This window comes from Camellia sinensis, chromosome 13, assembly GCF_055761805.1.
Source record: "Camellia sinensis isolate YWXY chromosome 13, ASM5576180v1, whole genome shotgun sequence".
NCBI classification, from domain to species: domain Eukaryota; kingdom Viridiplantae; phylum Streptophyta; class Magnoliopsida; order Ericales; family Theaceae; genus Camellia; species Camellia sinensis.
Genome location: NC_138973.1, coordinates 92,885,329 through 92,899,928, shown reverse-complemented (window position 1 = coordinate 92,899,928; position 14,600 = coordinate 92,885,329).

Sequence of the window (14,600 nt, the reverse complement as noted above, 5' to 3'; positions counted from 1 at the left end):
ATTAAACACCACATTAAATTCTTATATAACTACGCAATTAATAAAGCCAAAACTAAAATCAAGTAATAATAAATAAATAAAGACTTACGAAAAATCAGGGTCGATATAGTTCGTATCCCAACCCAAATGCATGTGGGTTGTGGATTACCTTAGTTATCTCTGTGGTGCCGTGTCGGCCACTCATTCCCAATCCAGATCCTGGGATGTATCCTAGCTTGTTCATCATGTAGACTGACCGAGCACTCAGATGTGTACCCTACTCTTCTGCCATGATTGTTTGTACTAGCCGTGCTTCTGCCAAGGTAAAACCTGAGAGAAAAACATCTTCCCTCCCATGTTGTATTTCTAGTACTAACATTGCGACTTCTGGAGGAGGGTGGATCCTAGAATTGCCAAAAATTGTGGTAATCCCTCCATTGTGCGGGTACTTCACCAACTAGTGTACGGTTGAAGAGACCTCTCTCATCTTATGGAACTAAGGCCTGCCCAACAATAGGTTGGAAGTTGCTGAGACATCCATGACATGGAATTCTGCCTCATGCTCAGAGGGACCAACTAATATCTGGACCTTGAAAGTCCCCAAAACATTCCTGCTGGTGTTGTCATATGCCCAAATAACTTGGCTTGTTGGGAATACATTAATGGCTGAACTGGTATCAACCAAAACTACTGGAATCCACTTCTTTTTACACTCTAAGGCCACATACAAAGGTTTGTGGTGGTTAACCCCTCCGTAAGTGATAACATAGGCGACATGTATCTAGGTATGATGAAAGTTACTAACCGATCCGACGTTGTCTCAATGGATAGCTTGGCCTTGTTTCAGGCTAACAACATTGCTTGTTGGTGTTCTTAGGAAGCCATGAGGAGTCCCTAGATGGAGATGTTTGCTTGGATCTTTTTTAACTGTTTTAAAACTAGGTCTTCTTCTGCTTCTTTCTCTTTCTCTTTATCAATGTTTGTATCTTTGCCCGAGGACTTGCCTTGGTCTAGTTATGGAGGTTTAAAGTAACGCCCACTCCTAGTTAGGTGATCAATTTCCTCGGAATACCAAGTCTCATTAGGCAAAGTACTACCCCATTCATCATTGGTGTGCGCGAGCTGCAGATCGCTATCATCTCACCATTCGCCTTCGTTAACTGAAAGGCAATTGGCAGGCTCTACATGAATCATTCCCACGTTATACTCTAGCGGACTTTTTGATTCTTCTTCTCTCTTGGAACCCCTTTTGTTGCCTCCATTTTCAAACTTTTCGGTGTTAGTTTTTGATTCATCATCTTTTCCCTTAGTTTCCCCATCAGGACCTTCATCATCACTTGCCTAACCGTAAGTAGCATTAGAACTTCTTGGATCCCACTAGTCAATCTACACATTCCCTAAGTTCAATTGCTCAAAGAATTTAAGATTGTCCCAATCTTTTTCTAGATTAGCCAAGTCATCTAATCCCTGTTCAAGCATATCTTCTCTAATGACATTGATGGTACATGAATTGGGTAGGATAACTTCCGTCAATAGGCATTATGTATTTGCTAGGATCATATCCTTCTTCCGGCAGTTTTCCAATCTCAATCACGGGTACTTCGGTTATGTTTTCTTTGGGTCCTTCTCTTACGGTCTTTTATTCCTTAGTTTGCAATACTACCACTACGGTTTGTTTTGGCTTTGGTTGGGTTAGAGGTGCATCCATCATACATAAACCAATACTCTCTGGAATACATACCTCAAGCTTGGGTAGATGGACAAGCGTGATGTATATGCTAGGGTTAAAGGTATGTGGAAGTGTATGGATATGGTTGAGGCGAGGAGGTGGTTGATTTTTGTCATGGGGTGGCAACAAGTTGGTAGCGATGTTGGGTTTTAGTGGTTGTAAGGAGCTATGATCTTATTGTCATTGAGGTCTTGGATCTTATGGCGAAGGCGAAAACAATGGTTAGTGTCATGTCTGGGTTATTAATAAAAGACACAATATTTGGTGGGGTCGTGTTTGGCTGGGAGAGGATTGGGAAGAGGTCGGGGGTCTAAAGGCTTGACATACCCTCTTTCTATCAAGATTTTCATAGCTTTGGTAGGGGACATGTAGAGAGGGTTAAAGGTTCTGGCCGTGGTTTGGGTTAAGTTGGTTATTTGTGGACCGGCATTGGCAAATGGGTTGGCTATTTGGCAGTAGTGGTAGTGACTGAATTGACCTCAGAAGGTCTTACAACTGTACAACTACCAATAGTAGCATTGGAACTACGACCTAAAGGCTTCTGAATAGGTTCCTTATCATCCACAATGATTCCATATTTGATGACATCCACTATCTGGACCCCTATTTCATGTAAGTCTTTAAAAGTGAAGAACAAGAGGGCTATCATTTTTTGTAACATCTTTCCATGCAGATTTCTAACTATCATACGGATTTTGTCTTTTTCGAGTGGTATGTTCGTCGTCATTTTGCTTTTTCCCTCCATCTGGTGATGAAGGCCACAAAACTTTCATTGAGCTCTTGACGGGTAGCCTTTAATTCCCGAGTAGTCACTTCAATCTGGGTGTTATAAGCATACTGGGTGATAAAGGCCTCGGCTAACTCTTCCCAACTTTGTCTTACCGAGTCCTCTAACTTGGCATACCAGATGGCAGCTACTCCTGACAAAGTTCGTTCGACTAAAGAGAGCTTTTGCGGACGAGTCAAACCCATAGAATTTCAGACATTAGAGAATAGGTGAATGTGCACCATTGGGTCGCCGGAGCCATCAAACCTATCAATGTGTGGCATTTTGAACTGTTTTGGCAACTTCACAGATGTCTCGGTGTACCCGTCTTCGATGTTCGAGATTGAATTGACTCATTGTGACCTTTCGAAATGTTTTTTCGACTTGAACAACTTTAACATAGTTGGGTTAGACTCAGGTGCCTCAGAGGGAAGGAGTCCTCCCGTTGGTTGTGGAAGGGGAAATGGTATTCTTGAAGTTTGAATAGGAACCCTCAGATCTTCTGGTGAGTTAAGTTCGGGAAACTCATCAGCTGGTGGAGGTGGAGGTGGAGGTGGTGGTGGTGGTGGAACAAGATAAGTCACCAGAGGTGGTTAAGTAGTGGACACCCTAGATGGACGTTGCAATTTAGCAAGAGTATTACCTTGAGCGGCAAGAGTAATGCCTTGGGTAGCAACCGTAGTGGCAATGGTATCCATGCTCCGTTAAAGGGCCAATAGTATGTCTGCTAAATTTTCTAGAATCTGAGCCATCACTGTTTTTGGTGAGTTGAGTGGTGATGATCTAGCAGGTGACGAAGGGGTATTTTGGACAGTTGATGAGGCTTTTGTTATTCTCCTTCGGGTAACTGGTGGCAAGGAAACTAACACTGGCTCTCCCTCAACTAGATCTGAGATCTTACAAAGTCTACGAGCGCGAATCCAAAGAACTTGAGGGATATCAGGCCGTTTTGAAGCTATTGTTCTATAACTACCTTGTTAAAACAAAAAAAGACCCCAATCAGAATTTCATTAGCATCCCAACTCAACTGATTACTACTAACTCATGCTGAAAAATTGAACTTAACCCCACAAACTGAAATGACTGAACCACTTATCTGAATTTGAGAATCCCCGCACATAACACATAGCAGGAAAGAGAACAAACACCCCTATGGAGGCTAGGGTTACCCTGTCCTAACTTTGAAATAATCTAAGGTTACACTATTCAAACAAGCGGCATCACACATCCTAGAAATGGGAGAGCATCCTGCCCTAATTTTGGAAGATGCTATAGCTCATTATATGCACAAGGTTGGCTGTACTCTAGGGGTTGAAGTCAAGGTGACATTACCAAAGAGTCCTTTGGGTAATAACTAATGAAAATCCTAGGAAATCAAAAGAGTCAATATAGCCTCTCTTCGAAGTCTGAGAATATTCAGATCTCAAAAGGTTACAACACAAGGCCTCCAAAGTAACGTAGAGATATGTGTAATGTCACAAAAAATATGCCTGTGCTCCCACCAGTATCTAGACAACACAAGGACTTTAAGTGCACCAATACATACAATGCAATAAACATATAATTAAAAATAAAAGTCATATCAAGAAGTTTGAGTCAAGGTTTCATAAAATCTCCAACAGAGTCGCTAGAACCTGTAACATGCCCGGGGGGTACTTGTGCGCGTTAAACTATTCGAACCCTCGATTTGTTTGATCTAGTCTCACTAGTGCAATGTGAAACATAGATGAGAGTACAGATTTGGCAACTTTTAGAAAATCCATATTATTGCAAAACCCATGCCAGAAATGGACTGCATCATCAGATCTCAGAGTCGCCACCTAATATTTTGGAAAAAATAGGAAACCCATGACTCATGTCAAGGCCACTGTTCGTCGTAACTAAAGATGCTTGGCTCGGAACCTTAAGTATGAAAGGGAAGGTCAATAATGAGCACCCCGCTCACCCGATCAAACATAGGCCCCTACTAAACCATGATATGAGTTTTATTTACTTTATATGTTCATATTCCGATTATTTGATAAATCCTAAAAATTACTATGTGAAGCATACAAGTATAGACTATGTCATTCATTTTGGAACAATTTGATTTCAAGAATTTTGAAAAAGAGTTTTGAAGACATACAATTCAAAGAAATTGAGTCTACAATCATGAAAACTAATATTATTCCAAATTAAGCGACACAACCTCCATCCACTGGCAGTCATAGAGTTATATCACATAAGTAAATAGTCTCATGGTAGAATGCTAAACATAGTAAGAAAAACACACACAAATGGAATGCTAAAGCATAAAAACTTACATGTTTGACGTCCTGTGAACAATCTACAAAACAAAGTTTAAAAAAAATATACATGATCTAATATACAAGATTCTAGTGCAATTCACTCATTGTAGACACCCCATTTTTGACCGTCCTCAAGACTTGGACGTCATCGTTTGAACACTCGGTGATCATCCATGCTCGTGTTCGTTTTGAGTTCCCGAAGGTCTCGGCTATGCGCCTTACCTTAGGATCTCCCAACTTGTTTGTTTTATGCTTGGTTGTGTACCAAACACTTGTGGTTTTGCTTCTGAGGGAAGAGGGTGGCTTGTTGGCCATCCCTGCGACCCATCGGCTAAGGCATGATGCCATCGGCCTTGTTTTCCTGCCATCGGCCATAAGTGTTGGCCGATCGGCACTCTTTTTGGTCGATCGGCCATATTTTTAAGCCGAGACCATTCCATCTGCTTTTTTCAGATATTTTGTGCCAACTGTGACAACTGGTGAGCACAATTCTCATCCTCCATACACGTGTATGGAGGGATTGCATTCAAGGCTCAAGCTTGTTCAACAAGCTTGAGAATTGAAATTCTATAAGAAGGGAGTCTCCCCTCCCTTTCCAAAGGTTCTGAGAATTTAATGTACAAGTTATCTCTCTCTCTCTCTCTCTATTTTACCTCTATCTCTCTTGTTTTACCCTTGTTTGTGCCCAAAAGTGTAAAATCTTCACACTATTGCACACAAACACTTACTAGAACACCATTCTTTTGTTGCTGAGGTACTGAGGAGTTGGTTTTAGTGTTCTTGGGCTGGTTTTAGCTCAGAAAAGCTGCTAGAGTTGTGTTCTTGAAGGTGTTCTTCAAGGGTGAGATTCTAGCTTTTAATCCCTTATTTTGGCTTAAGCTTTTAGACCTACTTTCATATTGTTTTAAGCTTAATTCTAAACTACAAAAAGTTCTGATTTGTCATGCTTGTGATGTTTGTTTAAGGTCATTTTTGTGTTGGGGGTTGTCTACCCCTTCTTAGGCCTTGTTTGGCCTTGTTTTGTGCCTTTCTTTTTGAGCTTTGGAACCATCTTGTTTTGACCTTCTCACCGCTGAAATCCAAAGGTGGTTTTGGAGTCTTAAATAGGAGAGGGACACCCCCCTCTCCTTGTGTCTCATATGCTAGTATAAATGGCTCATAATGGTAGCATGTTTTCTTAGCTTGTTTTGACTCTATTTCAGCAAGTATTTGGTGTTATTTTGCCATGCTATACCTCTGTCTAAAGTTGGCTTGATGACCTCTTGCATGCACCATACACTTGTAGAGCAATTTTGCATGCTAGCATAACATGCATCTTGCATTTAGATCATCATTCTTGCATGCTTTGGCTCAACTCAAAGGAGCTTTTAGCCTTGTTTTACCATGCTCTAGCTTTTATTTGCATTGCCTTGGTCATGTATGCATTGTTTTGTGTAGCCATGGTTCAATCTAGCTTGTTAGCTTTGAGTGTCCAAGTCACTAGCATGCATTTCTTAGACCATTTTCATGATTTGGCATCATTTCATATGTGATTTCAGTCAATGTAGTGTAGCCATACACTTGCATTTGCCACCCATTTGATGTTTTGAAGGTTTGGTGTTTTGTGCTTCAAGAATGGATTATTGTGCATGCCATCATACTTAGGCTTTTGGGATGCCATCTCAGTGGATTTTTGGGCTTATTTTGACATATCATAACTCTGATTTTTATTGATTAAGTCATGCCATGTTTGGTTGTAATAGGTGTAGTGTAACACCCCTTTGTTAGCTTTGCATGCTTCATGCCTTCGATGTTTTGTTTTAGTTCATGTTGGCTAGGTTTGAGCATGCTTTTGGTCTTGTATTGACCTGCCTTGGGACTGTTTTGGTTTTCCTTGGCCCTTAGGGGCTTGCCTTGCATGGCCATGGTTTAAGTCCCTTTGTTAGTTTCAAACTTTGAGCTTTCTTGCATGCTATGCTTGTGTTATATGTATGATTTGGCATCATTCCTAACATCATTTCAGAGCATGTAGTGTTGTCACACTTGCATGCTTTTCGCTCTTTAAATGCTCTTGAGAGTTGTCCTCTTTATGCCTTCATTCTTGGGCCAATTGGCATGCATGCTTGTGTTGTATTTCATGTCTTCAATTCATCATTATGGCCACTGATTTGGGCATGGTTGAGGTCTGCCCATTTTGGTTTAAGTCCATCTTTGCATGTTGTTGCATGCTTGCTAGTTTTCATCTTGTTGCATGCTAGTGCATCTTTGCATGTTGTTGCATGCTTATCCATCTTGCATATTGTCGCATACTTGTTAAATTGCATGTTGTCGCATGCTTGTTGTTGGCATTGTTGTTGCATGCTTATTACATTACATGCTTGCATGTTGCTTATTACATTACATGTTTGCATGTTTTAGGTTGCATTGCATTTTGCATGCTTATTCCATTTGCATTTGGTATGCTTATGTTGCATTGCATAGCATCTCCATGTTGCATGCATTGCATTGTGTTTGGTTTGGGGTGTTAAGCCAAACACGAGGAACGAGGATGTGCTATCCCAGCTCCGCAGTATGTTAATTAGTCCTTAATATGAGTATGGTTATGCGCTTAACATGATTTTGTGTGCCATTATGTGAAAATATGTGGTTTTGAATTTCTGTCTGTTCACCGTAAGAATATCTGTTTGATTATCTACTTTCGGAATCAAATTGAAGGCCTTATCGGCCACCGAGACCGAAATTGATTGCGCCATTGTGATTAGCGTAATTTTTAGAGCCTATGGTGAAATTTGATTGAAAATTGATTCGGATCAGATTAAATTGATTTGATTGATAAATTAGTGCCCAATTATTTATTATTATTAAATTGATTTAGCGGGACTTGTATTAAAGGGGCAATACACACTCAATTCCTCTCTTTGTTTCATCTTTTGGCTGATTTAGCTCTTTAGAGGGGGAGAGACCCGAAATTAGAGAGAGAGAGAGAGAGAGAGAGAGGAGAGAAAATCTATGTTTTGGTCTTGAAGCTTGGAAGTCTTGAAGTTAAACTCAAGAATTAACCATAGATTGGGAAGATTGGACTTCTAGGTAAGCAATTGATTTTGAATTCATGATTTTAATGTGTAATATTGTGAATTCAAGTTTGATTAATGGTCAAGAACATGAATTAGTTTGATTATAAGGAAATTGAGTTGTATTTGTTGAATTTAAAGTCAATAGCTGCATGTATGTAGGAAATTACTATGAATTTCCATATTTGAGCATAATGTGTATGATCCATGTTGGGTTTTTGGTTTAAGTCCATGTATTTGATCATCTCTTCACCAATTAAGTTGAGGATATTGTGTATATTTCACATGCAAGTGCAAATCATGGGAGTTTGAGTCTTGCATGCTTGAATTTAGTGTGTTGGTGATGAGTTTGAGTTAATTTGAGACATGCATGTGATTAAATTGTGAAATTGAGCTTCATTGTGTTGTAATTTGGTGTTTATACCATATTGGGATATGTATATGTGAAGTTTGAGCCAAAATCATGCATTTGGAACCTTTAAACATCAAATTGAAGCTCAAGAACATGTTCTAGATTTTCCAGAATTTTGATGTCTGCTGGAGCGGGGAAACCACCGCTCGAGCGTGAAATTCGTGTTCCCAGTATTTTCTACAGACATGGTGTCCGCTCGAGCGGAGAAGTTCATGCTCGAGCGGGGAGCCATGCAGAGAGGCCTTCCGCTCGACTGCCAGAGTTCGCGATCGAGAGTAAATTTGAGATATCCAATACTTTTGCAGGCTTCAAGGGTCCGCTCGAGTGGGGACCCTATTTTCTGAAATTTTGAAAAGACATTATGTGTTTCATTTTCTGTTCTCTTTCACTTCCAAGTACTCTTAGGCATGCATTGAGCATTGTAATTGAGTTAAAGAGATAAGAATGAAGCCTAAAGAGGAAAATGTGAATTTAGAACGGATCGAATTGTTTGTGACCCTTTTGTGTTCATGGAATGTGTAGGGTCAAGCTCTAGGGCAAACCAACCAACCGATCACTATGATTAATATCTTAACAGAGATATCTGAAATATATTGTTGTCCAATTGCTTACTTCTATGTAAGTTTTATAAGTTCATCGATTCGATTGGTGGACAATGTTTGCTATACCAAATGAGTGGGCCAGAGGCCAGCCTGATCTGAATAATAGAATGAATGGGCCAGAGGCCGTTTTGACATGAATGGATGGGCCAGGGGCCGTTTTGACATAAATGAATGGGCCAGAGGCCGTTTTGGCATGAATGGATGGGCCAGAGGCCGTTTTGATATGAATGAATGGGCCGGAGGCCGTTTTGACATGAATGAATGGGCCAGAGGCCGTTTCGACATGAACAAATAAATGGGCCAAAGGCCATTTTGTCATCTGAATGGGCCAAAGGCCAGTTTGTTTGGAACCGCAGTCACTTGACCTAAATTGTGCGTATATGTTAGATAGAAACATGAATTGGGCCTAAGGCCATTTCAAGCATGTTATTCTACATATCGTCTGTATAGCTTCTTTAATTGATATTATTCACTGGGCTTTCGCTCACGCTCATTCGTGTGTTTGTAGGTGAGCCAAGAGAAGTCCAAACCCAGCCCTAGTGAAGTCTATGTGGAACAACAAAAGTTTTGGGAGAGTCAGCCCTTGTGTCTCACGCACGAATCCCGTCTTCGCCCTTTTGTTATGTATTTATATTCTGTCATGTTGGCGAAGACTTTGCATCTGTTGTATATAGTGGTGATGGGTTGACTTAGACTTATATGATCCTGTATGTACAGAACCTTATGTAGTACATATTTTGTTGTGAGTTATTAATATGCATATGTATGGTTTGTTATGATGTGCCATGTAAGCGCAGCTCTATGGACAGAGTTTTAAATTGCTTCCACTTGGCCCCCGTTAACTCTGTTAAAGTATGTTTGGTTTGGTTCAAGGTCATAGGTAATCTCTTGATTACTGGCCGGTTATGCCCTTAACCCATGGGGGCGGGTTAGGGTCATGACAGAGTGGTATCAGAGCACAAGTTAATAACTCACACACTTGTCCAAAAGAGCAATAAGCATCTAGAAAAGATTTAGGATGCATCCATGTGATAAGTCTGAATTAGAAAGCATCAAGAATATGCTTAAATGTTTTTATATGAACAATTATGTGTTATAAGTTTGTGATTTGCTTGCATTGTAAATTATCTGAATATGTATGCTCTTTAGTATATGCATACTTGTGAATCTTTGGTGTGAAAAATAATGCAAGTTTAATCAGATGGTGAGAACAAGAGGTGATGAAATAGAGGAATCTTCTACTGCCAGAATAGACAGAATGGAAAGACTGATACAGGAAATGGCAAAAACTTTAAGACAGCAACAGGAGTGGCAACAACAGTGGCAGCAACCACATCCGCCACCCCCACCTCTGGCACCACCCGTGCCAGATAATCAGAATGATGATCAGACAATAGCTCTCACCAAAGAATTCAAGAAAATGAAACCAACACGGTTCCATGGTGGATTAGACCCGTTAAAAGCCGAAGCATGGGTTCTCGGCATTGAGAAACTATTTGAAGTGTTCCCTTGCTCGGAGACATTGAAGGTGCTTCTAGCCACTTTTATGCTAGAAGACGAGGCAAGAAGATGGTGGATGTTAATGCGTGAGAATCATAAGGATGTTGACTGGGTGAAATTTCTAGAAATTTTCTATGACAAGTACTTCCCGCAGTGTGTTCGGGATAGGAAAGTTGCAGAGTTCATGGAACTTAGGCAAGACAGCATGACTGTAGCCGAGTATGAGGCCAAATTCACTGAATTGGCCAGGTTTGCACCACATGTGATTGACACTGACTAAAAGAAGGCAAGACATTTTGAAGGTGGGCTTCGAAGTGACATTTTAGAGAGAGTGAATGTCTTGAAACTGGAGACCTACATTGGGGTGCTAGACAGGGCCATCATATCAGAGGCTAACATAGCTAGACAGACTAAGTCAACACCTGACTGGAAAAGTAACAAAAGGCAAGGCTTCTTCTTAAAGAAGAAATTTTTGAAAAAGCAAAATACGGCTCCTCAAATACTTCAAATTATTCTCAAGACACAGCTCTCATGTGCAATATTTGTAGCAGAAAGCACCGTGGAGTTTCTTACCGTGTGTCAGGAGCCTGTTTCAAATGTGGGAAACAAGGGCATATGGCCCGAGATTGTAATCAGAACAGTGGGAAACTAGCTGCTAGCTCAGCTGCATCAATCCTGAAGCCGGGAAATACTATGAAACCTGTCATCACCGGGGATACCGTGAGACAAGGGAGAGTTTTTGCACTTGTTCCGGGCAATACACGGAATGCCAACGCAGTTGTCTCAGGTACTATTTCTATATGTAATCAGGATGGTTTTGTGTTAATTGACTCCGGATCCACACACTCTTTTGTGACACGTGCATTTGCATCTAGACTGAATAGACCTTTAGAATTACTGCCATATCTGCTATGTGTGTCTGCTCCATCTGGGGAATCTGTATTATGTGAATCTATATACCGATTTTGTGATATGCGTGTTGAGGATGCTATCCTATATGTAGATTTGCTGCCCTTAAAATTTAGGCATTTCGATGTAATTTTGGGAATGGATTGGTTGACCAAATATTGTGCCACCATTGATTGTGTGACAAAACGGGTTGTGTTTAAACCACCAGAACATAAAGAGATTATGTTTGTGGGTAATGGGGTAGTGTCTCCACCTTATTTGATATCTGCAATGAAAGCATGCAACCTGTTCAGGAAAGGGTGTCAGGGTTATTTGTGCTATGTGTTGTCTGAACAATCTGTGAATGTTGAATTGAATGATATCCCTATTGTTAGAGAATTTCCAGATGTATTTCCAAATGAATTACCAGGGGAATTGGTAGACAAGGAGATAGAGTTTACTATTGAAACTATGCCAGGCACCCAGCCCATTTCTAAAACTCCCTACATAATGGCTACTGCTGAAATGAAAGAACTGAAAGAACAGTTACAAGACCTTCTTGACAAAGGGTTTATCCGACCTAGCACTTCACCTTGGAGTGCACCTATACTGTTTGTGAAAAAGAAAGATGGAACCCTACGCTTGTGTATCGATTATCGGGAATTGAACAAGGTAACAATAAAGAACAAATATCCCCTACCCCGTATTGATGACTTATTTGACTAGTTGCAGGGATCACAGGTGTTTTCTAAGATTGACTTGAGGTCCGGGTATCATCAGTTGAAAGTTAAGGCAGAAGATGTTGAGAAAACTGCATTCAGAACGAGGTATGGACATTTTGAGTTTCTTGTTATGCCATTTGGAGTGACTAATGCTCCTGCAACATTTATGGACTTAATGAACCGAATTTTTAAAACCTACCTTGATGAATTCGTTGTGCTTTTTATCGATGACATTTTGATATATTCTAAAGATAGGCACGAACATGAACATCATTTGAGAACTATCCTACAAATACTTCGGGAAAGGAAATTATTTGCTAAACAAAAAAAATGTGACTTTTCGTTGGATGAAGTTGTTTTCTTAGGGCATGTAATCAACGAGGAAGGAATTTTAGTGGACCCGCAGAAAATAGAGGCGATTGTGATTTGGCCTACACCGACCAATGTGACAGAAGTTCATAGTTTCATGGGCTTAGCTGGGTATTATAGGAGGTTCGTGAAGGACTTTTCAAAATTAGCTGTGCCTCTTACCCAATTGGCACGTAAAGGGCAACCGTTTGAATGGAACGACGAAAAAGAATCTGCTTTCTATGAACTGAAAACAAGATTGACCACTGCACCAATTTTGACACTACCTTCAGGTACAAAAAATTTTGTAATTTTCAGTGACGCGTCTTATAAAGGTTTGGGTTGTGTGTTAATGCAGAACGGAAAGGTTATTGCTTACGCCTCTAGACAGTTAAGGCCACACGAGAAGAATTATCCAATACATGACCTAGAATTGGCCGCAGTTGTTTTTGCTTTGAAAATCTGGCGGCATTATCTGTATGGAGCAAAGTGTGAAGTTTACACGGATCACAAAAGTCTGAAATACTTCTTCACACAGAGGGAGTTGAATATGCGATAGAGGAGATGGCTGGAACTGATAAAGGATTATGATTTAGAGATTCAGTATCACACCGGAAAGCTAACACAGTTGATGATGCCTTGAGCAGAAAATCAACGGGGAGTATGGTTTGTTTGCTTACTGAACAGAAAGAGATCTTGCAAGATTTTGAAAAATTTGAAATTGAAGTGGTAATGTGTGAACAGGGCGGACTGATAGCCGCTATTACCGCTGAGTCGGCAATCATTGATGAAATCAAACAGAAGCAGAAAGAGGATGAATTCCTCAAGAAAGTGATTGATGAATTTGAGACAAGTCCGAAAGCAGAGTTTGGCATTGAGAATGAAGTGTTGAGATTTCAGAACAGAATGTGTGTCCTAGATATTTCAGAACTAAAGAAGAGGGTTTTAGATGAAGCCTATAGATCCGTATTTGCTATGCATCCGGATAATAATAAAATGTATCGGGATTTGAAACAAACCTATTGGTGGCCTAAAATGAAGAAAGAGATTGCAGAATATGTGTCCAAGTGTCTTCAATGTCAGCAAGTCAAAACTGAACATCAGAAACCAGGTGGTCTACTTCAACCTCTCCCTATTCCTGAATGGAAGTGGGAGCATGTGACTATGGATTTCGTTGTTGGCCTACCTCGGACTTCTCGAGGTATGGATTCTATTTGGGTTGTAGTTGATAGACTAACTAAATCTACACATTTTCTACCAGTTAGAACCACGTTTAATGCTTATAGACTAGCTACCATTTATGTTGATGAGATCGTCCGTTTACACGGAGTTTCGGTATCCATTGTGTCGGATAGAGATCCGAAATTTGTATCTAGATTGTGGAAGAGTTTGCAGGAAGCCATAGGGATAGAACTAAGATTCAGTACTGCATTCCACCCACAGACCGATGGGCAATCAGAACGAACAATACAGACTTTGGAAGATATGCTTCGGATGTGTGCTTTGGACTTTCAGGAGAGTTGGGAAGACTATTTACCACTTACAGAGTTTGCATACAATAACAGCTTCCACTCCAACATCGGTATGGCACCATACAAGGCTTTGTATGGTAGAAGGTGTAGATCACCTATTTGTTGGACAGAAGTTGGGGATAGAGCTTTACTTAGGCCTGAAATTGTGCAAGACACTTCTAAGAAAATCAAGATTATTCGGCAAAGGCTCAAAACAGCTCAGGACCGACAAAAGAATTATGCAGATGTTCGGAGAAGACCTCTTGAGTATGAGGTTGGTGACCATGTGTTCATCCGTGTATCTCCGATCAAGGGCCAAGTCAGGTTTGGAAAGAAGGGCAAGTTGTCGCCCCGTTACATTGGGCCGTTTCAGATTCTGGAAAGGCTTGGCCTAGTTGCCTATAGAGTTGTTTTGCCACCGGGATTCGAACAAATCCATAACGTGTTTCATGTGTCGATGTTAAGGGGTTACCTTCAAGTCTCGTTCCATGTGATTGATTATCACCGGGTAGCTATTGATGAAAATATGGAGTACGCCGAATGGCCGGAACGAGTCATTGACCGGCAAGTGAAACAAATGAGAAGCAAGTCCATCCCAATGGTGAAAGTAGAATGGAAAGAACACTAAGGGACAGATGCCACATGGGAAAAAGAGGATGAAATGCGCCTGCGATATCCACATTTGTTTCCCGACGAAGGTAAAATAAGTTTGAGGAACCAAACTTCCTAAAGGGGGGACGACTGCGATATCCCTGTTCCGCAATATGTTAATTGGTCCTTAATATGAGTATGGTTATGTGTTTAA